The sequence below is a fragment of the Crotalus tigris genome, unplaced genomic scaffold (assembly GCF_016545835.1).
Source record: "Crotalus tigris isolate CLP2741 ecotype Arizona unplaced genomic scaffold, ASM1654583v1 scf7180000023617.9722795, whole genome shotgun sequence".
Taxonomy (NCBI): domain Eukaryota; kingdom Metazoa; phylum Chordata; class Lepidosauria; order Squamata; family Viperidae; genus Crotalus; species Crotalus tigris.
In genome coordinates this window covers 1,580,226-1,606,546 of record NW_024100081.1, presented here as the reverse complement: position 1 = coordinate 1,606,546, position 26,321 = coordinate 1,580,226, and the positions used below count along the sequence as shown (strand labels likewise).

General features: G+C 39.0%; 1 protein-coding gene across 17 annotated transcripts in view; it reads right to left on the bottom strand.

The window, feature by feature from the left end:
* The window catches only part of DAB1 (DAB adaptor protein 1), a 298,012-nt gene that overhangs the window by 130,483 nt on the left and 141,208 nt on the right, over positions 1 to 26,321 (bottom strand). The window contains exon 1 of one of the 17 annotated variants that reach the window (XM_039319774.1): positions 3,909 to 4,048. The exons of the other annotated variants lie outside the window; for them this stretch is intronic. The gene's annotated coding sequence lies outside the window, so the exon portion shown is untranslated. Of the gene's footprint in view, positions 1 to 3,908; positions 4,049 to 26,321 lie in introns of those variants that run through there. 17 annotated transcript variants of the gene reach the window in all.

Genomic DNA, 26,321 nt, shown 5'->3' with positions numbered 1-26,321 from the left:
CCAAAAGAAGAAATACCACACAAAACACAAGGATGAAATAAGCCAGAATTAGTTTAAGTATGTATGTTTAAAAGTGCTCATTTAGAAGGTATATATAATCATTCTTAATTTAGTGGGAAAGTGCAATACTTTAATGGCTCATATGATAAAATAACTGCTCAATTTTCTATTCTGAAGCTAATTATTGACATGTTATTTCAAAATTCCTCTTCTTTCTCAGTTCCAGCTGAGCTTAGCTTAAATAGAGGGTTTTTTCCCCTTAAAAAGAACTTTCTTGTGTAAATCAGGATGTCACTTTAGCAAATTCTATTCAAAATGGAATTGATAATAATTATGACAGTGTAACAAAATTAAATGGCTGATATCCATTTATGTCCATATGTTTGTTAATACACTAACAATATCCTAAAGCAGCGGTTCTCAACCTGTGGGTTGCGACCCCATTTGGGGTCGAATGACCATTTCACGGGGGTCACCAAACAATGCAGTCCGCCATTTTTCCCCCCTTTTCCTTAGCTGTGCTACTCCCTTTTATTCTATTGGCTTTTGAAAGCCAATAGAATAGACTCTCTTGAATACAGTCTAATTCTATTGGCTTTCAAAAGCCAATAGGAATTGTCCAGGCTGTCTCTGCCCTGCTAAGCCCGCCAAAAGCGCCAGTCTGCAAACGGTGCTGCAAGTTGTCTGAAGCGAAGGCGAGCTGTCTGGAAGCTTCCACCCCTCCCTGCTGAGCAACTACTAAAAATGTAAGTAAAAGAGGGCCAGGGGTGGGAGGTGGGAGGCCAACGGGTGCCTTACCTCCCTTGGACTGGGCCAGCTGGTGGCCCAGCCAGTGGTCGCCCTGCGCCGTCGCTGCCTCTTGCCAGCTATGCCTCGACCGGCGCAGGGGGCGGCACCACGCATGCGCGGCGCTCCCGGGCAGGGAAAGTCCTCGACTTACAACCGGTTGGGTAGTCCTCGACTTATGACTGGTTGGGTAGTCCTCGACTTACGACCAGTTGGGTAGTCCTCAACTTATGACCGGTTGGGGTCGCAGCATTAAAATGTTGAGAACTACTGTCCTAAAGGAATGAGCATTATTTTATATTTTCTCAGTTTTTGTATTACATGTATCTTAAAAATTGGAAGAACTGATGGATAAATATCAAACATTTATTCATCCTATTGTTTATTAGTTATATGCAGTGATAGTAGTTTTCTCACAATATATCTTTCTACCTTAAAAAAACAACAACAAGGATACTGAAAGGGGGTTTAAAAATATTTTAAAACTAACATTTAATTCCTGTTTTCTTCTCTTTCATATAAGCATTACTGACCTAGAAAAAAAAAACAAACCCACAAACCATCTACAGAAATAAATCAAAACCCTCTCTACATTAATTTAATTGCACCAGCGGCAGCTAAGTAGTCCCTTAAGTAATTTGAGCTTCGTTCTTTAGACGGGTGAAAGCCTACAACAGCATCGCCTTGGGAACAGAAGTTGGAGAACAAGTCAGTCATGATCTATTTCTCTTTAAAGAGCTTTCCTCCTTCACATAAAGAACAGTTATCAGTTACCTATGATGTTAAGCATCATGTTTTCGAACAAGGATACAATGCCAAATACAGCTAAGTCTTCTTGCAAATTTCTATTTTTCACCATCTTTAATAACAATTCAAGAAACTAAAATGCCAGAAAAATAAAAAGAATTTAGGCAATGTTACCTGTAGTCCACTTTAAGAGACCAAATTTTTGCCCCACCATTATATATAATTCTGTATCGACTGAATAAATAATTGTAATTATAAACTGACAAAATAAAAAGTGAGGGCTTATAAAAAGGAGCCAAACCTGCTCTGTGCCAGCAGCACAGGAATAAAATATCCAGGGTATTGCCTCCAAGAAAAAACACACACAAGCCTTCAACTGGAAAAGCAACTTTTTCCACTGTACTGTTGTAGGTATCACAACATTAATAGAGCTGTACAAGCAAACTGATATATGGAAGACAGTAAACATACAAACACAGTACTGTATAAAAGCAAAAGCTAACCCACGCTGAATGTCACCAAACAACCATTCACAATTACAGTCCTGGTGAAAGAGGATTAATGTAAAGAGAGGTGCGGACGGAAGGAGGGAGGAAATTTTTGTGTTTGTTTATTAACACATTCCAAATGTGCAAAGGTCCATATATTAACTGAAATATAATTAAAAAACAGTATAATTTCGGTTAATATTATCATCCTGATATCCCAAAAGAGACGCTTGGGATATATTTAAATACTATATATACGCCTATCTGTCTCCATCCATTTTCCTCTCTATACTCAAGTCAGTTAACATCTACCCTCTTAACTGCACTTCATGCATCTATAAAAAATAAACCCAAGTCTAGAATAATGTAACCTTTAACATTTTAAAGGTGGCATAAGTCACTTTGTCATGTCTGCCATAGTTAAGACTACCTAGTCCACTGAACTTTATTTGAATCTGATTATTTCCAAGATAACAGGCCTTTAGCTACTGTACTATAGGGACTTTCTGAAAAGCTCCTACATATGCAATTATTTATACCACTTTAACAGAAGAATGTATCTGAAAAGTTGTTCCCTTTGACCAATCATGTAATTCTTTGCAGTGTAAGGGTTAGAAATATAGAGATTATAATTCAGTGGCAGAATATATATTTGGTATATATAAGGTTATACATTCAATCAAGGAAAGGCTGGAAAACTTGAATCTAGAATTTAGGGACCTGTCTATCAATCTTCTGAATAATGCATTTTCTTATACAAGAGTTTGAGTTATATCATTCTACATGTATCTTTATAATTTTGTTCAAGCTAACCAATGTTTATTTTTTTATTTTTGTAAAAAATTTTATTTTCAACTTTACAATACATAACAATCTTACAAATACTTCAGATAAAAAAATAAAACAAATTGATACACACCACATTCGGTCTTGCCCGCCCATTTCCCCCCAAACTGCATCTCACCTCAAACCAACTTACTTCTTTCCCTCTTTTTCTTCACTCACCCCCTCTCCTCCTTCACCTCAACCTTCCTACTTACTTCTCACCTTCTTCTCCTCCCTCTTGATGCGGTCCAGGTAGCTAACCAATGTTTATTAACAACTACTTCAATCTTTTGCCTGCGGATAATCAGATAACTGCGTTGCTTACTTATTCCACATCCCTTATAAATGAATGTATGACATAAGAAGTAGCCTTATACTAAATTGAAGAACTGCTTTTTCTATTCTTGCATAGTCTGCTCTGAATGGCAATGACAATCCAAGGTCTCAAGCCTTGCCATCCGAGATCCCATTTAAAAAAAGAAGTACAAACTAAATCAGGTATCTTGCACATGTAAAACATGTACTCTGTCAGCAGACGCTAGACCTATCTTTCTCAATATCTAGTCCTCCAAGTAGATTAGCACATATAATATGAAGGTCATCCTGAAAAAATAGTACATTACAGCACTGAAGAATTTAATGAGTCTTTTTCCTTTGACACGATTGTCTCTACAAATAGTTCTTGCATTGAATAATTATTTGGGGATTAGGAAAAGCTAATAAAAACTTTCTTGAAAGAGAATTTGAGATAATAAGATAGAAATGTTCCTGGGGGAACAGATGCATCTGAAAGCAGTTTAATCAAATCTGATTAAGGGAAACATTTGAGTAACCTATACTTTGACATACATACATACATGCATACATACATACACACACACACACACACACATAATTTTAAAAGATCCACATTACAGCATTTCATCCAATAAAACTAATGGCAAAAATGATTTTGTATCCCATTTGCCACCAGCGTCACCTGAAATGGCATTCATCTCCAAGAGCTGTCTATGATAATTTACTACTTCTATTACCAAACATTTATAATCAATATTAAGGCACCTGCAGTTGAGAGTTTTGTTCCAGTTCAGAACCACCTTCAATCTTATGCATCTTACATCAGCTTATTTGTGAGAGCCCAGTTGTTAACCCTCGAGTCCCTAGGTTTTCAGCATCTTCCTCCTGATATAGTTTGTAGGCAACATTCAGAATGTATCCATTCTTCTCTTTCATTCAGAAACTAAAGCACAGATTGCATGCTGTTTTTATAGTTTGCTATTGGTAGCTGTAGGGAGCAGAGACTTCTACTTAGTGTTCCTATATGTCCTCAGCATTCTGACACTAACAGAAGTGAAGATGACCACAGCTCTTGATTTTAACAGCTTTGGAAAGTAGAGACAGTAATGATATGGAAGTACAGTGACATTAATACATTGCAGGAAGCTGTCAAATGTCAGCTGTAAGGGCAGATAATATGTCTCCACATAACATAGGAGTGCAATGGAATTGTTAACCCTGTGCATTACAGACACTGCAAGCAGAAATCATCCCACAAATATTTCAAGCAACATAAGCTTGAAGACCAGCTTTCAGTCAAAATAATATAAAACATTCCTGAAAGTTGCAAAATATCTGGGCAGTTAATGTATCAATTGTAGAAATAAACTTTAGTTTAGCTCCTGAATTCTTATGAGATTCTGCTCCTGTCACTCAAAAAGAAAGAGAAGGAGAAGGAGGAAGAAGAGGAGGAGTTATTTTTCTCAATTTCTTCTTCCCCAGACACCCTTTAAGGCAGAGGTACCCAATCTTTGGGGCACCAGGGACTGGTTCTGTGGAGAGAGGTTTTTCCACAGACCGGAGGGTGGTTATTTTTGTGTGCTGCCAGCGTCTCGCAGATGGGGCTTTGCTTGTTTATGCCGACCAGTTGCTAGCATGCTGTGGCCTGGTACTGGTCCACGGTCTGGGGGTTGGGGACCCCTGATTTAACAGATATATATTCTTAACCGAATCCCAGACCTGAAATACAAAGACTGAAGGGTGAAAGTGCTATCTATTCTTTCCCAAACTAATAATAGTTATTTCATAATAAGTTATCATTTGCTTATAATGTTAATTGGTAATGGAACACTACACTATAATTTCCTCAAATGTACTTTTCTTCAGGACCTGTTAAAGGAGTAACAATTGGGGAAGACCAGTAGTAGGATTCAGTGGTACCACTTCGGCAGAACTGGTAGCTAATTTTTTGTTGCCCAGGCCCAGAATGGATTTCTGGAAGTGGAATCTACACAGAGAACCGGTTGTTCACATATTTGAATCCCACCACTGGGAAAGACTATGCTTCAAATATAGTTTTAAATCTATGTATCTATGCATGTATATTCAGTTTTATTGTAACATCCATGATCCTCCAAAATCTCCTCTGCCCACATTTGCTTCAAAAAAGATTACAATAAAAAAAAACAGTGTTACATTTTTACTTCTCACAAGTAGCCTGTATGTCTATGTTGGAAGTTGAGATTTCTCTGCCAATTCTTTTTTTAAATAGTGGTATTAATTTACTGGTGGGAAAGTGAATGGGAGCTTCAAAAAGGCAAACAATTCTCATTTCAAACACCTTTGAAAAACCTCAAACCAGTTCATAATTACATTTTGGGGGAATGATATTCAGCTATTTTTCATGATGGAAAAAAAGGAGAACAAAAAATTTCAAGCCATTTTCAGTTTGGGAAAGTTTTAAGGGTAAGAATAAGAGCATTTTGCTTCTCAGACATACCCTTCCCCCAAGTGTTGTGGGAAAAACCACGATACTTACATCAGAAGACAAGACCACGAAGGGTTGGAGAAAACAGGCTTTATTTGTGCACAATGGTTCAGAGCATTCACATGACAAATTCTGAACCCTGAGTTACTCTGAGGGTGTCACTTTTATACAGCTTGCCGCCCACGCTTAACCTAATAGATGACTTCTTATCTACCTTTAACACACTAAAAGAGAGAAGTTCATATCTTGAGACAACACACATAGGAAAAAGGAGAAGTTCACACAAACGGTTGTCTTACCACACCTTTCTGCACGGGTGCTATCTTACAACATCTGTGACTTTTAGTTGACACTGACACTTCTTGTAAAATGGTTTCTTCATAGCATGAACACATCTCTATAATTATGACACACAGGTTATATGATTTAGGTTACATTTCACAGCCAAGCTTAATATTATCTATTAACTATTGTCAGCAACAAGCATTCCTATTAAGATATAGATATATTGAACTTTTTCCTGCCCACCTCATTTCCTCCCCTTGAAACTTCACTAAAATCACGAGATTATTGAGGAGTTTCATACCTTGGAGGATAACATAAGGTAGCATATTCCCCTTCCTCTACAAGGGCCATGATCTGGGCTATGGCTCTTTTCTCAATGAGCATAGAGAGGCTCTTGGAAATGGTGCGAGTAACAATAGGTAAAATACAAGGTAGAATTAGACAACCAAGGGCAATGATTCCCACGAGGGCCACGATGGCTTGCAAACCAGGCAGCTTTGGAAACCAAGATATAAACACTTGGGTAAAGTCAAAACCTTTCCATTCTTGGTCAGCATTATGGGTAAGTTGCCTCATTTCAGTGGTCAACTGCTTAATGGCTTTTCCTGGAAAGGTTGAACTTTCCGCAAACACCTCCTTCCTTTGCCAAGATGTAATCTAGGGCCACCTATTCTAATATACTGCTCTTCGAATCTTATCAGTAGTATCAGACAATATATTGAGAGCCTTATCCAAACGTTGGCCTACGAGATCCAAGACAGCTTGGAGTCGGATAATCCTGTTCAACATATAGATAGGTGTTCTGTAGCCATATGACCCATCCTCAGCCCATGTAGCCTGTCCATAAGAGCACACTATTCTTTCCGAATTCCAGACATTGGTCTTCTCATATTCAGCTAGCTCTTTACAGGGGAAATTAGAGAAAGTGGTTTCCACATCTCTCCTTCGTCTCAGCATCCCTATGAGGTCATATACATATGACTGTATGTCGGGCCCTGATAGGTAACAGGAAGAAGGATGGTTTAATCCAACCTAAAACACAGGTTCCTGCCCAGTTTAGGGGTAGCCTCTCATAGGCCAAATTACCACAAATCCAATACATGTTTCTGGGGCAATCCACTCATTTTGAGTGCCCTTAAGATAGGGGAGCAGAGTTCCCTCAAATTCAGCGGGCTCTGGGCTTTGACCAGGAGAGACCCATTTTACATAGTCCTGATCCCAATATCCCAAACAGATTAGATGTCCTACCGGCACAGTATGGTTTCTGAAGAAACAGTTCCTCCCAACCAGGTTAGTAGCCAAAGTCCACACAGCTCCTGAGAAGCGAGTTCGAGCTGTCACGTTTCCAGCATTAAATATGTTATAAATTTCAGGGGTGGCCTCTAATGCTTCCCATGGCCATTGCTCCCCCATGCTGGTACCACCACATACAAAACAATTCTTTACAGTGAGTGTTTTTGCCACCTCCTCAGCCATTTCAATAAACAAATTAGTAGCTGTTGTACTCATAGGGAGGGGGTCATCTTTCAGTTTCTTCAGATTATCATATACAGACCAGCCTAAAGACCTAATTTGCCCATCATAGATTCGTTGTACTTGGACCGTGAGGTAGGTCTTAGGGTCTTCACCAGTCCCCTCAATTCCAAAGCCATATAAACAAAGTGTCTCCCTGTAGGAAGGTCTACAAAACATTCATCACAAGGAGGGACGTGGTCTGAAGGGTAAGGTCGTGGGTTCCCCAAGAGATATTCATCACCACTTACTCCCTTATGATCTCCCTCCCTTGTGGAAAGACCCTGTCCCACAGAGGTTGATACAGGTTCTGGAGAACTTAAAGTGGGGGATGGGGTGACAGCCTTACTGATATTCAGATCATCGGGTTCAATTAGCCAGTCCTCAGGCACACCCTCAACCCCCTTCTCTTTGACTGTGATCCCTCTATACAGAAACAGAGAGTTAATTATAACAGTGATTAACAACATTACCACCACCCAAATTGTTGGGATGAGCCCTTTCCTAATACAGGCAGTTTCCCTCATCCTCTGGGTGGAATCCATAACCAATTAAAAAGACTTTTAAGACTAATGATGTGAACGCAGTTTCCAAGGTAGGGACCTTTTGTTGCCCGTGCGATGGGTGTTAGCTTCCGGAGTAACACCTGCAGGGGTTTGCTTCACCTCTCCCGTTCGCAGGGGTGCAGCTTCCGGGGTGTCACCAGAAGAGGAGAGGCTCCTTCTCCTACGATGCAGAGATAGCTTAAAGGGTTGAGTTGGGTTACTATTCATTTTCCATTGGGTGGGGGCTGCCAATTTAACCCTGGACCAATGGATCCACGACCTGATCTCAGCCACCTTAATAGCAAGGGGAGAACACATAACAACAGTATACAGCCCTTTCCACTTTGGGCTTAAGACTTCCCTCTTCCAATCCTTTACCCAGACCTCCTGTCCCAGTGGTATATTATGTGTTAGTGTAACCAAGACATGGGGTCTTTGGGTTAGAACATATTGGTGTAGCCACTGGACTATAGTGTTAAGAGCCTGCAGCTGTTCTAATTTAACAGTATCTGCCACTTGTTCAGAGTTCTGGACACCTGGTTTGAGTAAGTTGGGGACTCTGCCATACAATAATTCAAAGGGAGATACGAGCAGCCCCCTTTGTGGGGCACACCTTACCACAACCAGGGCCATATTTAAAGCATCTGGCCACTTAAGCTGAGTCTCCTGATATATTTTTGCCAATTTTTCCTTAATGGTCTATGTATTCTCTCCACCCTTCCTCCTGATTGAGCATGGAAACTACAGTCAAGCTTCCATGTTATTCCTAGCATAGCTGCTATCTTTTGGGTGGCTCTATGGATAAATTCAGGACCATTATCTGAAGAGATTCTAGATGGCAACCCATACCTGGGAATAATAATATGAAGCAAGGCTTTTGCGACCTCAGTTGCCTTTCTTCTTCTTCTTCTTCTTCTTCTTAGAGATGCAATCTAGCCATCTAGTGTATGTACATACTATGACTAGCATTGCTTTATAGGGACCTGAGCATGGCATGTCAGTGAAATCAATCATCAAGGAATCGAAGGGATAATTTCCTCTGGGCTGATGTTCTTGAGGCAGTTGGGGTCCTTGCCTTGGGTTGTTGGTGGAACAGATCTCATATCTAGCATAAACATTCGCTGCAATACTGTGTATTTTGTCAATATAGACCTCTCTCTTCAGGGCATTTGCCAGTGCCGCCTTTCCCAGGTGCAGTTCCTTATAAACCTGTTGCACTGCATCCCATGCCATATATCCTGGGATAGAGACTCGCTGGTCTGGCAAAATCCATCAACCATCTTCCTGCCTTGCTTCCAGCATCTCAGCTTTGTCCAAGTCTTCCTGAGAGTAGTCTGGTTTACCCTGGTCCTGTTCCTCAGGGGTCCACAAAGCTAGACAATTTGTATGCTCAGAAGGTGCCTTTTGTGCAGCCATATGAGCTTCCCAGTCTGCCTTATTATTTCCTAATTGAATATCTGATGCTCCCTTCTGATGCCCTTTGCAATGCATTACAGCTACTTCCTTAGGCTCCCACACACTATTCAGCAGACACAATATCTGTGGTCCATACTTAATATCCTTTCCCCCTGATGTTATAAGTCCCCGTTCTTTGTATAAGGCTCCATGGACTTGCACTGTTAGGAATACATACTTAGAGTCTGTGTAAATATTAATGCACTTTCCTTTTGCCAACTCCAAAGCTCTAGTTAATGCATGCAGGTCAGCTAGCTGAGCATTTGTAACGGGTGGAAGTTGCTCAGCTTCCCATACTTCCTCCAAAGTCACCACAGCACATCCTGCCTTTCGAATGTCTTCTTGCATAAAACTAGTTCTACCCGTGTATATTGTAAAGTCTGGATCAAGCAGGGGGACATCTCTCATGTCTCAGCGGCTAGCGTAAGTTTCTTCAATAGCTTGTATGCAACTACGTGTGGTTTCCAAGTCTGATTCAGGCAGCAGCGTGGCTGGATTCAGTGAGTTTGATTAAATTAATATAATCATTGGATTATGTATTATTAGAGCTTGATACTTCAGCATGCATGGGTTGGTCAGCCACAAATGTCCTTTTGCTCCTAAGACAGCTTTAAGAGCATGGGGTGTGTAGATATCTAACTTTTGTCCAAAAGTCAACTTGTTAGCTTCCTGTGTTAATAATGCTGTTCCAGCACTTGCTTTAAGGCAAGCCGGCCATCCTCTGGCTACATTGTCAAGCTGTTTAGACAGATAAGTGACCGGGTGATGCCAGGTTCCTGTTTTCTGGGTGAGAACTCCTACTGCCACATTTTGCTTTGTATCTATAAACAGTTGAAATAACTTTTCCAAGTCTAGTAGACCTAAACTAGGGGCACACATTAGAGCCTCCTTGAGAGCGGTGAAGCTGTTATTTTCTTGCTGTTCCTATCGCAATGGTTCTTTATCTCCCCCCCCCCCCTTTGTAGCCTCATATAGGGATTTTGCTTTTAAACTAAAGGTAGGGATCCATATTCGGCAGAAGCCAGCAGCAACTAAAAATCCTCTTAACTCTTTCCTATCCTTCGGTACAGCAGCTGGCAGATAGCGGATGATGCTTTGCAAAACCAGGGGGGTTGTCCTCTGCCCACAAATATGATACATCAAATTCTTCCCATCTGGCATTTTTCTCTATCATTTGTGCCAGCATCACCATTCTCCATTCCTCTGCACAAGGTACTTCCATCATCACCTTTCCATATTTTATGGCCATTGTGCCATCCTCTTCAAAGGAGATCTGCACCCTTAGTTTATAAAGCAGATCCCTTACCAATAAAAGAATTGGCATATATTCAAACTGATGGGTTATAGTTTTTCCTCCCATAGTGCAACTTAAGGGCTCCAAAAAGGGTCGCTGCAATATTTTTCCTGTTGCTCCTTGTATGTTGATAGAGTGAGGGGAGGCTTGGCTTAGGGGTTGGGTTAGGACTGATCGGGTGGCTCCAGTATCCACAAGGAAGGGAATAGGTTTGCCTCCTACTGTTAAACTGACCACAGGTTCTGGGAGGCGGGCTGAACCCAGTCGGTCTCAGTCCCACTCCTCTGCTTCTGCCAGGCCTATGAGGGGAGTCCTTGAAAATCCTCTTCTTCTTTCTCTCCCTCCCTGGCTTCTCCTTGGGCCACCTCTGTAGCTCTTCGCAAACCTGCCTCTTCCCCCTCCTTTTTCTTCATCCTTTTCTCTTTCTGGACATTCACCCTTCCAGTGTCCTTCCTTCCTACATATGGCACACTGGTTTTGTCTTAACACCCTTCCCCATCCTCTACCTCTGCCACCTCCCCTTGACACCCCCATCATAGCAACTGCAAGCAATTCAGCTTTCCTTTGCATTTTCTGATCCTTTTTCTTTTCCTCCTCTGCCTTGGACCCCCTCAGCACCTCTTGCTGAAGGTCCAGTTTGGGTCCCTTGATCCTGGACATCTGGTTGGATTATAGCTTGTCCCCAGCTTTTTCTATCTTCTAAATTTTTTTAACATAGGGGACAGTTTTGCATTTCTGGATCCATGGTGGAGGTCTTTGCAACAAGCCGAGCCACACATCAATATAGGGTGCCTGGTCTGGGTGCCCTAACATGGGATTGAACACTAACTAATGTACTTTTAGAGCAATGAATGGATCTAGTGTCCCTGTGCTTGGCCAGCCTATGTTAAAGCTGGGCCAATCTACCACACAGAAGATCCTCAACTTATGGCTGCTCCACTTAATACCATAATCCTGATCCTCATAAGCAGACTTAAAATGCTTTAACATACACCCCAATGGAGTAAGGAGTACACTTTCACCACCACCCCATGAGCATCCCAGGGCACCAGACAAGACAAATGAGGAAAGGGATGAGAGGAAGGTAAGGGGTCCTTCCACTCGGGATTACACTGAGGGTTTCACTTATACGCGCTAGACCCAGGGAGCCGGAAACTCAACGGTCACTGATGGGAAGTTCAAGCGCCACTCACTCACTGCAAACAGACACAACAATCCTCCCACCTTATTCCAAAGAGAGGGTGATCAGTCCTCTCCTCCGTCCCTGCTTACAGGGAGGGATTCCTTATTTCCCTTTCAATACTTGCCTGCAGGCGAATCCTTTGTCCTCTAGCCGGCTGGAAAGTTGCCTGGTCTCCTTACCCTTCACCAGTGGTTCTTGGAGTGGCCGACCGCCAATGCTGGAGCCCTGTGTCACAGGGAAGTCCCTTGGAATAAAAGGTCCGATGGCGCCTGGGATGTTCCCCCTAACACTACAGGCCCCTGGCATCAGGGTGTGCCCTCCAGAGAGCCCCAAGACTCCTTGCCGTCCTGCCGCGGTCGCCAGATAATTGTTGTGGAAAAACCACGATACTTACATCAGAAGACAAGACCACGAAGGGTTGGAGAAAACAGGCTTTATTTGTGCACAATGGTTCAGAGCATTCACATGACAAATTCTGAACCCTGAGTTACTCTGAGGGTGTCACTTTTATACAGCTTGCCGCCCACGCTTAACCTAATAGATGACTTCTTATCTACCTTTAACACACTAAAAGAGAGAAGTTCATATCTTGAGACAACACACATAGGAAAAAGGAGAAGTTCACACAAACGGTTGTCTTACCACATCTTTCTGCACGGGTGCTATCTTACAACATCTGTGACTTTTAGTTGACACTGACACTTCTTGTAAAATGGTTTCTACATAGCATGAACACATCTCTATAATTATGACACACAGGTTATATGATTTAGGTTACATTTCACAGCCAAGCTTAATATTATCTATTAACTATTGTCAGCAACAAGCATTCCTATTAAGATATAGATATATTGAACTTTTTCCTGCCCACCTCACAAGGACAAAAAAGGCCTCAAAGTTTATTCCTTTTAGCTTTCCTGCTATCAGTAATATTCAACAAAATGTGTGCACCCAAAAAAATCACTTGGACCTTAAAGCTTAGAGAATCCAAAGAGAATTTATACTTTTATATCCCTTCATATCTTGCTATTTCCCCTATTCCCTTATTCTGAGACACATGAATTGCTATCTGAAACACAGGACTTCAGTAATGATCTGCACTAGTGATTATGAAGACTAGGAGCACTAGAAGCATCAATGTTGGTTGAGGAACAAGGAACCTAGTTTAACAGCACATATCCAATTTATACAACTTCAAGAGAAACCATAGATTTTATCTTCTTTAAAAAGGCAAACACTTTGGAGCTCAGCCACTAACTTTCTCGAGCATAGCCAATATTCAACTCTATTTTGTGCCTAATGCCCGAGAACGTAGTCTGTCAGTGAAGGCATGTTTTTGTCATGAGCTCAGAAACTATCAGCACATATCTGTAGAATAAACATACACAATAATAAGGTAGAACAATAATTCCATCATGTTGCTGCATTTCATTCAGTTTGCAACTTATTGAACACTGATTGTTTTTGGTGGTTGATAGTAAATTCAATCTCCAAATTGCTTACTCTATACAGATATTACTCTATTTACAAACTTTTGAGTTGTAAACTTTCATCAGTACAAACAAACCCAAGCTAGAAGGATCAGGAAGTTGGAATAAGCCAGGAAAGGGTTAATTTCTAGTGTTCTATGTGGTTTCCAAGAAATTAATGCTTTCCAGCCTTCTCCTGACTTCTGCTCACATATTATCTGCAAATCCATACACATAATGTTCACTGATTAGTTGTGTGTGGTGTGTAGCAACTGAAAACATCTACAATTAATTGAAAGATAATGGGGGTTGTACAGTGAAGTGCCAATCAATCACAATGCAAACAAAGATGGAGATAGAGTGGTTGGTCCAAACTCATCCAACCAAGAAAATAAAGAGGGAGGGAGTGTCAAACTCAGCATGTTGCTATGGCATGTTCCATGTTCATTTCATGAACAATCACTAAGAAAAAAGACAAAATCAAGTTCAGTGCCGTGCAATAAAGAGCAAGAAGAGAGGAAAAGTAATGGAAAACATGGAGACAGTGCCCGGCATATGGATCAAAGATCAATGTCAACAGTGTGCCTAATGCTGACCCAAGAAAAGAATTTGAGCTTATTCCATGACTTGCACCAGAATGCTGGTAAATAGCCAAATTGATCTAATGGTTAAGGCACCAGGCTAGAATTTGGGAGACTGTGAGTTCTAGTACATTTTAAGGCATGAAAGCTGGTTGGATGAGTTTGGACCAACCACTCTCTCTCCCTCTCTATTATTATGGAAAAATAGGAGGAGAAAGATATGTTCAACAACTTGAGTCTATTTATACAAAATAAAAAAGGGGGTAGATCAAAATAAATAAAATAAAGGCACTGCTAAAAACATGTCAGTTTCAAGTCATGGAATAAGCTCTGGTTCCTACAATTTAAGGCTTTTGAAAACTGCATAACATGAAAGTGAGTGACGAGGTAATGAGTGCAGAAGTGGATGGAGAAAGGGAATTCTCAAACATGTCAAGAAGATCATTGAGAAAGGTGGTTACTTGCTCTATAAAATATTTAATGTGGATGAAATAGGGAGTTTGTGGCTGAAACAGGGCTTTAATAAAAGAAAATGCCAGGCAGAACCTAGATCAGCAAGGAGGAGATGATAATGCCAGGTTTCAAAGCTGTTAAGGATAGGCTAACTATTGCTAGATATTAATGCTTCTGGTAACCTGAGCCTAAATTCTCTGCTAGTCTACCATTCTGAGAACCTCAATAACATCTCAAAGAGCTCATTTCCTATTATATGGAAGGCTAAAAAGAAAGTTCATTCACTCTTCTGATCTTTGAAAACTGGTTCTTCCACCATTTCATTGCAGAAGTGGATAGGTATTGTCATAAAAAAACATTGACTGTTTATTCTGTTTATTTTGGATAATGCCCTGGGTCATCCACCTTACTTGGAGGATATCAATCCAAATGTCAAGGTTGTGTATCTACTTCCAAATACCACCTCTCTACAGCAGCCTATCTATCACCCAGGGAATGATAGCATTCTTCAAAACACATTATCTGTGTTTTTTTCCTATATGACTTTTATTGTTTTATCAATGTATAAAATACAAAGCAAAATAAAAATAGGAAATTAAGGGAAGGAAAAAGTAAGGGGTGTAAGGTCCTACCCCAGCTATCCTCTCAGGAAAGCATGACTCTTGAAACCAGAGGCATTTCAAAAGGAACTTTTACTGAGAGAAAATGATTGCAGAGAAGCCAGGCAGAATCTGAAGTTCCCACATCAAAACATTAAGCTAATTTCCCATTGTTCAAACCCCACAGTATTATACAGTAGTGAGCCTTATTCATGATGACAATGAGGGAGCTTACCGCAAGGAGGTTGAGGGGTTGGTGAACTAGTGTAAGGATAACAGCCTAGTTTTAAATACCGGAAAAACCAAAGAAATCATTGTCGATTTCAGAAAAGGCAGGCACAGCCACACTTCTCTGAGCATTAATGATTCATCTGTGGAGATGGTTACCAGTATCAAATTCCTGGGTGTGCAGCTAATGAGTAGGCTGTCTTGGTCGCTCAACAGCGAGACACTGGTGAAGTGGGCACAGTAGCACCTGCATTTTCTGCTTCGCATGGGAAAAGCACATCTTCATTCTCCTATCCTTACCATTTTCTACAAGGGTACAATCAAGAGCATCTTGTCATACAGCATCACAGTCTGGTTTGGAAGCATCACTGCTTCAGACAGGAAGGCAGTGCAGAGAGTGGTGAAAATGGCCGAAAAGATCATTGGCAGTTCCCTCCCTCCCATACAGGACTAGCACAGAAGCATTGGTTAAGCAGGGTCCGCAAGATTGTCTGGGACACTATACATCCTCTTCACGACCTGTTTTCCTTGTTCCCTTCTGGGAGGGGGCTTCGGGTATCTGTAGCAGAATATCCATATTCAGCCATAGTGTCATTCCATACAGCATTAACCTTGTGAACTCTCAAGCTTCCTCCTTCCGTTATATTTTCAAGATGGACAGTGTTTAATATTTATTTGTTATGTATATGTACTTGCACACCACTGCTGTATTGGAGGATCTTGAGGGATAATTCTAGGACTTTCCCTAACCTAGGACAGTCATATAAACTAAAGGAATGATGGTTCCTTCTGTTGATAGTTGAAGAAGCTACATTCCAGGGAAAAATCTTCAGGGATCCTTCCCTAGGCATGTCATCAGTTCGCCATCTTTTCACCGGAAATGAAAAAAACATATTATTTTTGTTGAATGTTTAGACAGGCAGTTCAAAAACGGAAGCAGCCTCCTGGATGACCTTGTATCAGTTTTGGAAGTCCTATGATAATCTGATTTCAAGATTAAATTTCTATAGCTAAATCAACAGTAAGAAGAAAAAAGATTAGCTATGGGGGGGGGATAAACTTTCCTTAGAATACAAAGGTAATACTGACTTAAATAATATAATAAAATTGGTTTTCCTTTTTCCACATGAAAATTAAATTCTATTTATTTCATTTCATATTAACCCTAGTCATGAAATAATTTTCTGGCTCTTATCACTATAGTTGTTTCAAATAGCCATGATCTCAGGCTGAATCTTTTCGTTTGCTATTTATTGTTCCTTTCACATCTACTCTATCAAGAAGAAAGATGAGCAGCTGCCTCTACAGTCAACTTCAACTTTACTTCATACATCACACAATAAAAAGGGCAATACAGTAATACAATTTATGTCTCCCCTTTGAGGGTTGAATGCTTGTGGGGTCATGAAACTAAGGTGAGGAGAAAGATGTTTTTCCTATTTTATATGAATCTAGTGTTAGCTTAGGCTACAGTTTACAATGAAAAAAAAAGGAAATCTTTTAAAACTAAATCCCAAAATATGAACAGAAGATGCTTTAACCAAAAAACAATTTAGCTGTGCAAAAAACAATGGCAATAAAACAATTCAGTTTGAAATTTTAAAAAAAATATTTTAACTTTATCCTAATGATTTATTTTTTCTAACAAAATCAATGATATTTAGTTGTATCACCTCTGTATCACTTAATAAAATACACTGTTGTTGTATACAATGTAAAAATGATGTGCTTTATTTATAGCTCAAATAGTTTAGCTACAGCATGTTGAAAGAGTAAAATGTGCTGCTTTTGAAGTTATAGCTACTAATAGCCTGATATGATACTGATAAAAAAAAAACAAGAAGTCAAATTTTACAGCTCAATGCATTTCATTTTGTCTCTTATTCATGACAGAATTCAATATGGTCTAGCTTAGAGTGACAGCATCATGTGGAAACTGTCACCTAAGGGAGTTTATATGTCTTGAATTTTTTTCACAAAAGTGAAACGGAATGACAGCAAAATAAAATGATGCTTTTAACTCAAGTTGGTATATCAGTAAAGTCAATGAAAACATTCCGAGTTAGTTTAGGCTTTTTGATGATAGATCTTTCCAGGAGAACAGCTGCAACTTCTCAAGTACTAAAATGCTTTAAAAGCAGGGAATGCAACACATCAAACGAGAAAGCAGTATCTCCACAGAGGATAAAATAGGTTAAAAGAAATACCAGCTTTGTTGGCATCACTTAATAGAGCTATATGACATTTTTTTCCCTTGGAATAATGGTATGTAACATTAGCATGGCACAAGGACTATTCTCTTACCTACAAATAAATAAATAAATAAATGGAACAAGGAAGAAAATAAGCAACAGAATCTACCCAGAAAATTCTTGCCAAGAATACTCATCTAAACTGATTTATTTTTAAGTCATAATTTGGTAGATTTTCATATGTAAGTCTGATTTTTTTTCACAACTGTTATCAGTTTATGATAGAAAAGTAAGAAATGAAAAGGTATTGAAAATATGGTTAATTTCTAATTTAGTTTTCTTTTATTGTGGTAGTAATATTCTGGCACTAATCCAATTGTTCTGTCACTATGATGCCATACTTTTCTGACATTATTTTTATCCTATCGATGTATTTTAGGTCATTAGAATGTCCTCCCAATTCTGTACAAATCTTACCTTAATATTCTCTTTAATTGTCATTAAGAAAACTACACGGATGTCTCTATTAAATAACCAGGCATTGAGCCTGACTCAAGTGAAACTTTACATTTTTATAGCTTTATTGTGTCACTTAATATCCTATACTATGGGCTAAGAGAAAATAGATCTTATCCAATTCCCATACAACATGCTTTCAGAGGCCTGCTTGCCTCTGACTCCAGATTCTCCCTTCTTAATGATCTGCATTTTTGCATCCTGGCTTTCTTAGCCCCACTTTAGGAGTGAGGCACTAGCAGTGTCAAGGGGAGGATGGCTACTGTAAGTCCCTGAAAGCAAAGCAGGAGACAGCTGAGAAAAAGGCAAAAACAGGAAAACAGGAATTACCTGCAGATAAGAATTTAGCTGGACAAAGGTGAATATACCAAGTCATGTACTCCAAGGCCAAGCCGAAGATTTACTATGCCAAGTCAAGGGAGATACAAAGTCTTAGTCAAGCCAAGGTTGTAAATAAATGGATCCTAGGCAAGTCAAGAACGTGAAGCCAAATGCTCAAAATGTTTAAATTCCCTCCTTGCTAAATGTGCACAGATGTTGCCAATCTTTTGTTAATCTTTCCTGATCGGTTTAGCTTGCTCAGTATTCTTCTGTATGCTTCTATTAAAAGCAAAACAAGTCAGGCAAATTTCTTGTAGAGATCCTCTTTTGGTTTGCATTCCTTGACTGCTGTTATCTCCTTAACTTTGAATAAACAGTCAATTTCCATAGCAACTGTGTATGAGAGTGTATAATTGAAACCAGAATCAAGACATAACATGAGGACTACCTATAGCCTATCTACAATACTACAATACTGACTTACAACATAAACTGTCATATTTCCGCTTCTTTTATGAATCTTTTTTTTTTCTTTTTAATGTAGTCACATTTGTATCTTCTGCTGTCTTCCATTATTTTTTCCATCACCAAAACTATTCACAATTATCCTTTTGGTGATTGCTTTTCATTTTTTATTAGTTTCCCCTGCCATCCTTAGAACCCTACTCGAAGCTTATTAAATTCACCTTCTTAAAATCCAAGCAAGACTATGACTATATTCAGCTTTATTCCAGCATAGCATGATCATTCCAATTTCTCCCCTGTTGGTTAGTATTAAGTTGAAGACAACTAAATTTCTTATGCCTTCCTCTATCCTTTCTTGACAGGATTTAAAGCTGCCCTGGGGAGAAACAGAAGTGCACAAAATGAATTCATGAAAGCATTTCCTTTCCCCAGGTAAGGAAGGATCCTGTGGTTTTCCTCCAGTAATATTTGAAAAAGAATAAAAAAGTCACCTTAGCTTTCATAAGCTTGCTGCGAAGCCCTGAAAATTATGAGCATGAGGCAAACAAATGTTCTCTCTCTCTCTCTCTCTCTTTTTTTTTTTCTCTCTCCCTCCCTCCCTCCCTCTCTTGCCCCTTCCTTTCTCTTTCCTTCTCTAAATAGGTATTTTTAGTTTCCGCTATAATGAAAGAAAAGCAAGAGAAGGGAATATGATCAGAGGCCATGAGAGAAACAGTTTTATATTTAATTGAATTAATTCAAGATGACTTAGCATTGGCAAGACTAATGTTTATCATCTAATCTTTATTTTAAAATATATCATCTGTCAAGAATCTGCATATATTTTAATAAACTTTCTAAGCATGTAGAAGTTAGCAGAACTAATTGCACTTCAAGCTGAAGTGTGAGGAAGGGTGCCTTTATTAGTTCATTAGAGCTGTGACTAGTAATGCAGATCCACATGAATTCACAATTGCTACATTTCTTTAAAAAATAGTACTACTACAGTAAATATCCTGACTGAATTATGAATTACCTGGTGCATCTTCAAAAGCAAACAGGTTGAACAGGGCAAACATGTATGCTGAATGATGTTAAAAAAAACATAGATTAAGATCTGTAGAATTTCCCCCCCCTTTAAAGTAACTGAAGCAGTAATTAAAGTAAATCTCTCATCTGACATGATAAGAAACTAATACTTAAAATATATTTTTTCTTCCTCTAGACCAGGGGTGTCAAACTGCCAGATGCGTCAAGGTGAAACCGCGCCCACCCCATTGCCAGCAATGGAAAAAAAGTTGCAAGACATCACGACATGTCACCTGATGTTGCAAGTTTGACACCCCTGCTCTAGACCACTGTTTTGGACTTCAACTTTCAGAATTGGCTGGGGAATTCTAGTCCAAAACTCTTAAAGTTGCCAAGGTTGAGAAACATTGCTCTAGACAGAGATTAAGACTGAAGATATCTGTAATTCATTTCTGCTTTATTTAGGAAGTCTTCCTTCTACTCTACTATCTCACTGAATGTTTGCAATTTGCAGGTTATAGTTTCTGCTTAGAGTTAAAACAAATGGAACCTATCAAAAACAACTTTCTGAACTTTCTGACAATGTGTCCTTTTTAATGGATCTGGCATTATGTTAATTTTATTCTTCAAAGAATACTGTACTATTTGTTGCATACATTCAAATTATTTCTACATTTGATTTGCTTTTCCACTGGCATTATGGGAATTAGCTTAATCCCCTGAGGATTTCTACTTTCAAAGATAACACATTCAGGTGAAGTTGGTACTCAGAGTATTAAAGAAAGACCTTAACTTCTGGCACCACATTGTTTGGAGTCCTGCTTGTTTAACCAAAATCTCTTTGCTTATTACAGGTGGTCCTCAACACAATTAAGTCCCAAATTTCTGTTGCTAAGTGAGACAGTTACATGAGTTAACTGCCCCATTTACAACCTTTCTTGCCACAGTTGTTAAGTGAATCACTGAAGTTATTAAGTTAATAACTCAGTTCTTAAGTGAATCTGGCTTTCCCATTGACTTCGCTTGTCAGAAAGTCACAAAAGGTAGTTACATGATCCCGGGATATCGCATGACATCATAAATATGAGTCAGTTGCCAATTTGCCAGTTGCAAAGCTGGCTGAGGAATTCTGGGAGTTGAAGTCCACAAATCTTAAAGTTGCCAAGGTTGAGAACCCCTGATATTCTAGCCAATATGGTTTCTCCCAAACAGAGAAAATCATGAGACTAGAAGCAGATATTCATTCAATCTTTTATGATAAATAAAAATAAAAATAGATCTTATACTATGTTAAACTGTAGGCACATAAATATTAATGTAAAATATAAAAAGTGGTTTTAAAACAGCAATAATAAAGCAAAATCTTATTTAAAGAACACTTTTAAGTTCACATTATTATCGATGCAGGTGGCAAAGTTAACATGAATAAAAAATAAATTCAATTATAAATTTCAGTGAATTATAGTGAAGGAACCTCTTAAATTATCCCAGAAACTTGTCAAGTTCACTACTTTTCCAGATGGGCAGGGTTTATAAATTATGCAGTAAGCACTAATAATGTGAATTGTAGCAGAAGAATCCATGATATTTTTTTTTAAAAAAAACAACACCCGGAAAGTAGATGAAACAGGGAAAGACTTTAAAACAGAATAATAAAAATAAATAGTATAGGCCACTTAGTTGAAGGTAGATGTAATCAGACTGGCTCACTGCCATCCTGGAAAAAGAAAACCATGAATTATATTCATGTATTTCTGTCTGCTAATAAAATCACACCACATTTAGACTGACCCTCCAGTATAATAAGCACACATACATGTGACTATTTTCTTCAGGATTTTTATTAAAAATATGGAGAAATTGTTCTAAAAAGCACAGGTGCTTTATTCTCTGCAGACTTTGCACAGTAATCAAAGGGCAATGAAATAAAATCCGGAAACCACTACAAAGATAAAATCTTTAGCTTTATATTTCTGTGACCTAGCTATATTTTTCCAGTTCACTAATCTTTCTTAGAATTTGATTAATTGAAAATCCGATATCTAACTACAATGAGATAATGGTAGTAACTTGGTAAATCATAAAATAAATCACATAGAGAACACAGAAGGTTATCCACAGGTATCTATTGACAAATGAGTAACAGTCCTGTATCTATCAGGAACGTGGAAATAAGGCAACTTTATTTCAGTTTCATATTTCAATATCATATTCACCCATTTTTAAAACTTTTATGATTCATGTTCCTAGAATATATATATATTTTAAATTGTTCTCTGCTCAAACTGCATTTGCTGAATTGTTTTAAATCTGCTATCTTTCTATTCATTATTGGAGTCTTTTCTATTCTGTTTTGAATTTACCATATTTTCCAGTGTATAAGATGATTTTCTAAACCATGAAAATCTTCTCAAAAGTTGGGGGTCGTCTAATAGGCCCAGTTGTCTTATACGCCGGAAAATACGGGTACCTAAAGAAACCAAAGAGGTTGGCCACAACAGTTATAAGAATTGGATTTGCAATCAAGAATTTTGCAAGTGGGGCCATTAGAGGAACAAAAAAAAGTAACATGGCATTTTGCTTAAAGGTCCAGAGGTAAAAAGCCCCACCTTAGCATATCAAAAAACAAACCCAGAAATTATTTCATTTTAAGCGCAGCAGCCCTTTGCGCCGCAAAGCGGTGGTTTTCACCAGAAACGGAGAAATATTTCCCAGGGCGGAATGGGACTAGGTAATCTGGCTTCCTTTACGTACCCACTTCTTCTCGGGCACCTTACTGCGGCTCACCCCAGGTGGGCCTTCTAGCTCCGCCTCTTTCTCCCCGGCATTTTCCAGGGCTATTTGGCTGCAGGGGACATTTAAATGAGCGCTGCCAATTCGCATGGCAACGCATAGGCCACCTCGGACACAGGAAGGCGAGCCAGGAGGGAAAGGGAAGAGGAAGAGGAGGAAGGCGAGGTGCTGGCCAGCAAAAGTGTGGGGAACGGAGAGCCTCGCAGATGGAGCAAGCAAACTTACAAAAAGGGGAGCCCTCCCTTCCTCCTTCCCTCCCTCTCTCTCACACACACATAAACACACATGCGCGCACGCTTTCTCTCCCTTCTCTCTCTCTCCAAAGGCACCAGAACGAAGTACGTGGGGGGAGGGGGTGCAGCCATGCAGCAAAGCCTGATCGGATTGTTATTAACTCTGTCATTGGGGCAGGGTGGCAGCCCCCCCTTTAAGTGTCCCACGCCAATATGCCAATAAAACAAGGCTTCTGTTGCCCTGGAAACACTTCCAACCCCCGCTGGGGAATCCAGGCATCCAGGCCGCCGCTGCTCTTCTGCCTGATGGAGAATCCCATGAAGGAGCTGCGGGGGGGGGGGAGTGAGATGCCTGGCTGTCCCTGTCCTCCATGTGGCAGGATATGGACAGAAGTTGTGGAGTACCCACAACTTCTGGAGGCAAGTTTTTTCTTTAGCAATAGGCATTCCTGTGGTAGAACCATTAAATATAGTTCCAATTCATTTTCCCCGTCACTTTTAAAATTAAATGCAAATAAAAGGGGCAACACAAGATGATATTTAAAAAACTATATAAAACCTGTGTCAAAGAGTCACCCATTTTTGGAAAATATTAATTTTTTTAAACTGGGATTTTGTGGTTACCTTGTTTCCTTTTTCCTAAAAAGCATTAATTGCATTAGAAATTGAAGCTATGGTGAAAAAGTATATTTCAAAATTCCCAAAAAATAATAGCTATAATACAATTGCATGGCTGGTGGTCAGTATATACCTTTTAAATTACCGTATTTTCCGGCGTATAAGACAACTTTCTAAACCATGAGAATCTTCTCAAAAGTTGGGGGTCGTCTTATATGCCGGAAAATACGGTAAATCAGCTGATTATTCTGCATATATTACCCTGCAAAAATCCAGAATGGCAAGAGTATGCTGATACAATCTAGTCAATGAGCTGGAAACTTGGAGTTGAGAAAGGGAGGGAGGAAAGTTAGTGGACACAGGTTCCCATGATCACTTGATCAAAGATGGAGTACAAATTTCAGCAGTTCCAATTACCATGAACAAAAACAAAGGCTAGTTAGCGCCCTAGTTATTCAAAAGTTGCTTCTGTCCCCCAAACTTAATACAGTAATTAAATAATTCAAAGTCAATATTACAGAATAACACACTTAAGAATTAGACAAAAGTTACACTTCTGATTTATGTCTGAAGAGATGCAAAACTCCAGGAATGAAGATTAAAAAAAACAAAACAATAAGGTGTTTTTAGGCAATCGGGTTAGATTTGATGAGAAAGTGTAGCATGGATGAAAACAGACTATCCTAAAATATATGCATCATCTTTCTGCTACCAGGCAGAGATTGTTATATTGGAAACATCCAGCCTTCATTTGAGAACAGATGACATTGGTCAGGCCTGATATTGTAGCTGAAAACAGTAGCTTATCTCCGTGAAATATCATACCACTAATTCTCTTTGCTTTCTCTGCCCTTTTCCTCTTTACAAAACAGAGTCAAGGTTCTTCTAGGTTTGAAGAGAAAGGACCAGACCTAAAGAAGCAGTGTCAGGAACTTGGGACTTGATTCTGCCATGAGTGACCCTGGCATTGCCCTTTCTGTTTGAATGGCAATCTACTTGACAGATATGAAAGCCCTACCTCTGAACTAATTCTTAGGCTAGATAGCCATTTTTCATCTGACCCTCGTCTGTCCAAACTCACAATTTGATCCTACAAATCAGAGATAAATACTGCACCTAAAAACACAAAACAAAGAAAGAACTAATCTATTACTAGCTAATGGTCATCAGATTAATCGACATTAATCAACATTAATCAACTTTAACCTAACATAATTTATCATTTGGAGAACAATTATAAGAACTTAGACCAACAAACTGCATTTAAATATTAATCAAAAATACAAAATAAACAGTTTGTGTTCAAATATACTAGGAGAAATGTCAACAATATTCCTAGAGGTTATGTATTAATCTAACATTATGATTCTGCCAGTAACTGAAATTTAACAAATATATTCCCCCTGTATCAAATAACACTAAAATAAGTAAGGAAAACTATGGATATAGCAGCTTTATGCTGTCAATTAATTACAAGCATTTTGTCTATTTAATAATATTATACAAGTTGCTAGAAAGCCAAAAGAATATTGACATGTTTGAACTTTGGCATTAGCGTAGATTCCTGAGAATACTTGTGTAGCCAAGAAAGTCAACAAACGAATCACTGAACAAATCAACTTAGAATTTTCACAAATATCCAAGCTTAAATTATTCTTTGTACTTTGGATCTATTATGCAAAGGGAAAAGGTAGAAAGAAAGAGAAGATGATGGATTTAGTTACAGTGGCAGTGAGTACACAGTAAGAATATTTGAAAGCCCAGGTTATGGAGAGATCATCATTGTGAAAATATATCCATGTAATCACTAACAGTCAGCTATGATTTGATAGTACATAATCAATCAATCAATCAATCACAAAGCCAATGTTCTTATTCAATCAAGACATATTGTACTGAACTTTAAAGCAATTTCTATGGAGATTTAGAGCAATGTAACAGGCTTATTTTATAGTTCACTTTTCTTTACCATTAAAAGGTAAAGATGCTTTTGCTCATGCCATTCTTCCACTCCTTAAACATCTTATAAACACTGGGCACACCCAGTTACCCCAAAATGAAGTACATTTTAATAATTTATTAAACAATAACAACAATATATTTAATAACAATAACAGGTAGTCCTCGAAGTACCACCACAACTGAGCCCAACATTTCTGTTGCTAAGCAAGACAGTTATGTGAGTTTTGCCACATTTTACAACCTTTCTTGTCACAGTTGTTAAGTGAATCATAGTAGTTGTTTAAGGTAGTAACATGGTTGTTAAGTGAATCTGGCTTCCCCATTAACTTTTCTTGTCAGAAAGTCGCAAAAGATGATCCCATGGCCCCAGGACATTGTAATTGTCATAGATGCATGGCAATTGCTAAGCACCTGAATTTTGAACACATGACCATGGGGATGCTACAAAGGTCGTAAGTGTGAAAAACAGTCATAACTCACATTTCTCAGTGCCATCGTAACTTCAGATAGTTACTAAATGAATGGTTGAAAGTCAAGGACTATCAAAAGAAAGCTCCTTTCTAAGGAGTTTGAGATCGTCAGGCCTGAACCACTACCACATTCAAATAGAGATGGGTGAATTCCCTTCATGTCTTCCTTCCCATTCCTACAACACTGGAACCCAAAACTCTAGAAAAATGATAGCAAGACCTTCACCAGCAAGATGTTAGAAGAAAGAAGTGGAACTGTTATCTTCTTCTCCCTCCGTGTGCTGGTAAAATACTCCTAGATGTAACCATAGAAAAGACAATACAGTAAAGGATTGGAAGATGTTTCTTCTTCTTTTCTCCCTGCCACGGCTTGTGTAACTTTCCCTAACCAGAGAAAGAGGAAGGGATTGCTTGCACGATGTTTCGAGAAAGAAGACAGCAGGACAGGAAGATTCATTTCCCTTAATCTCAACATCTCTAATTTTAACTCCAGCACACCACTGCCACCTTCCTCTTTAAACCGAATATT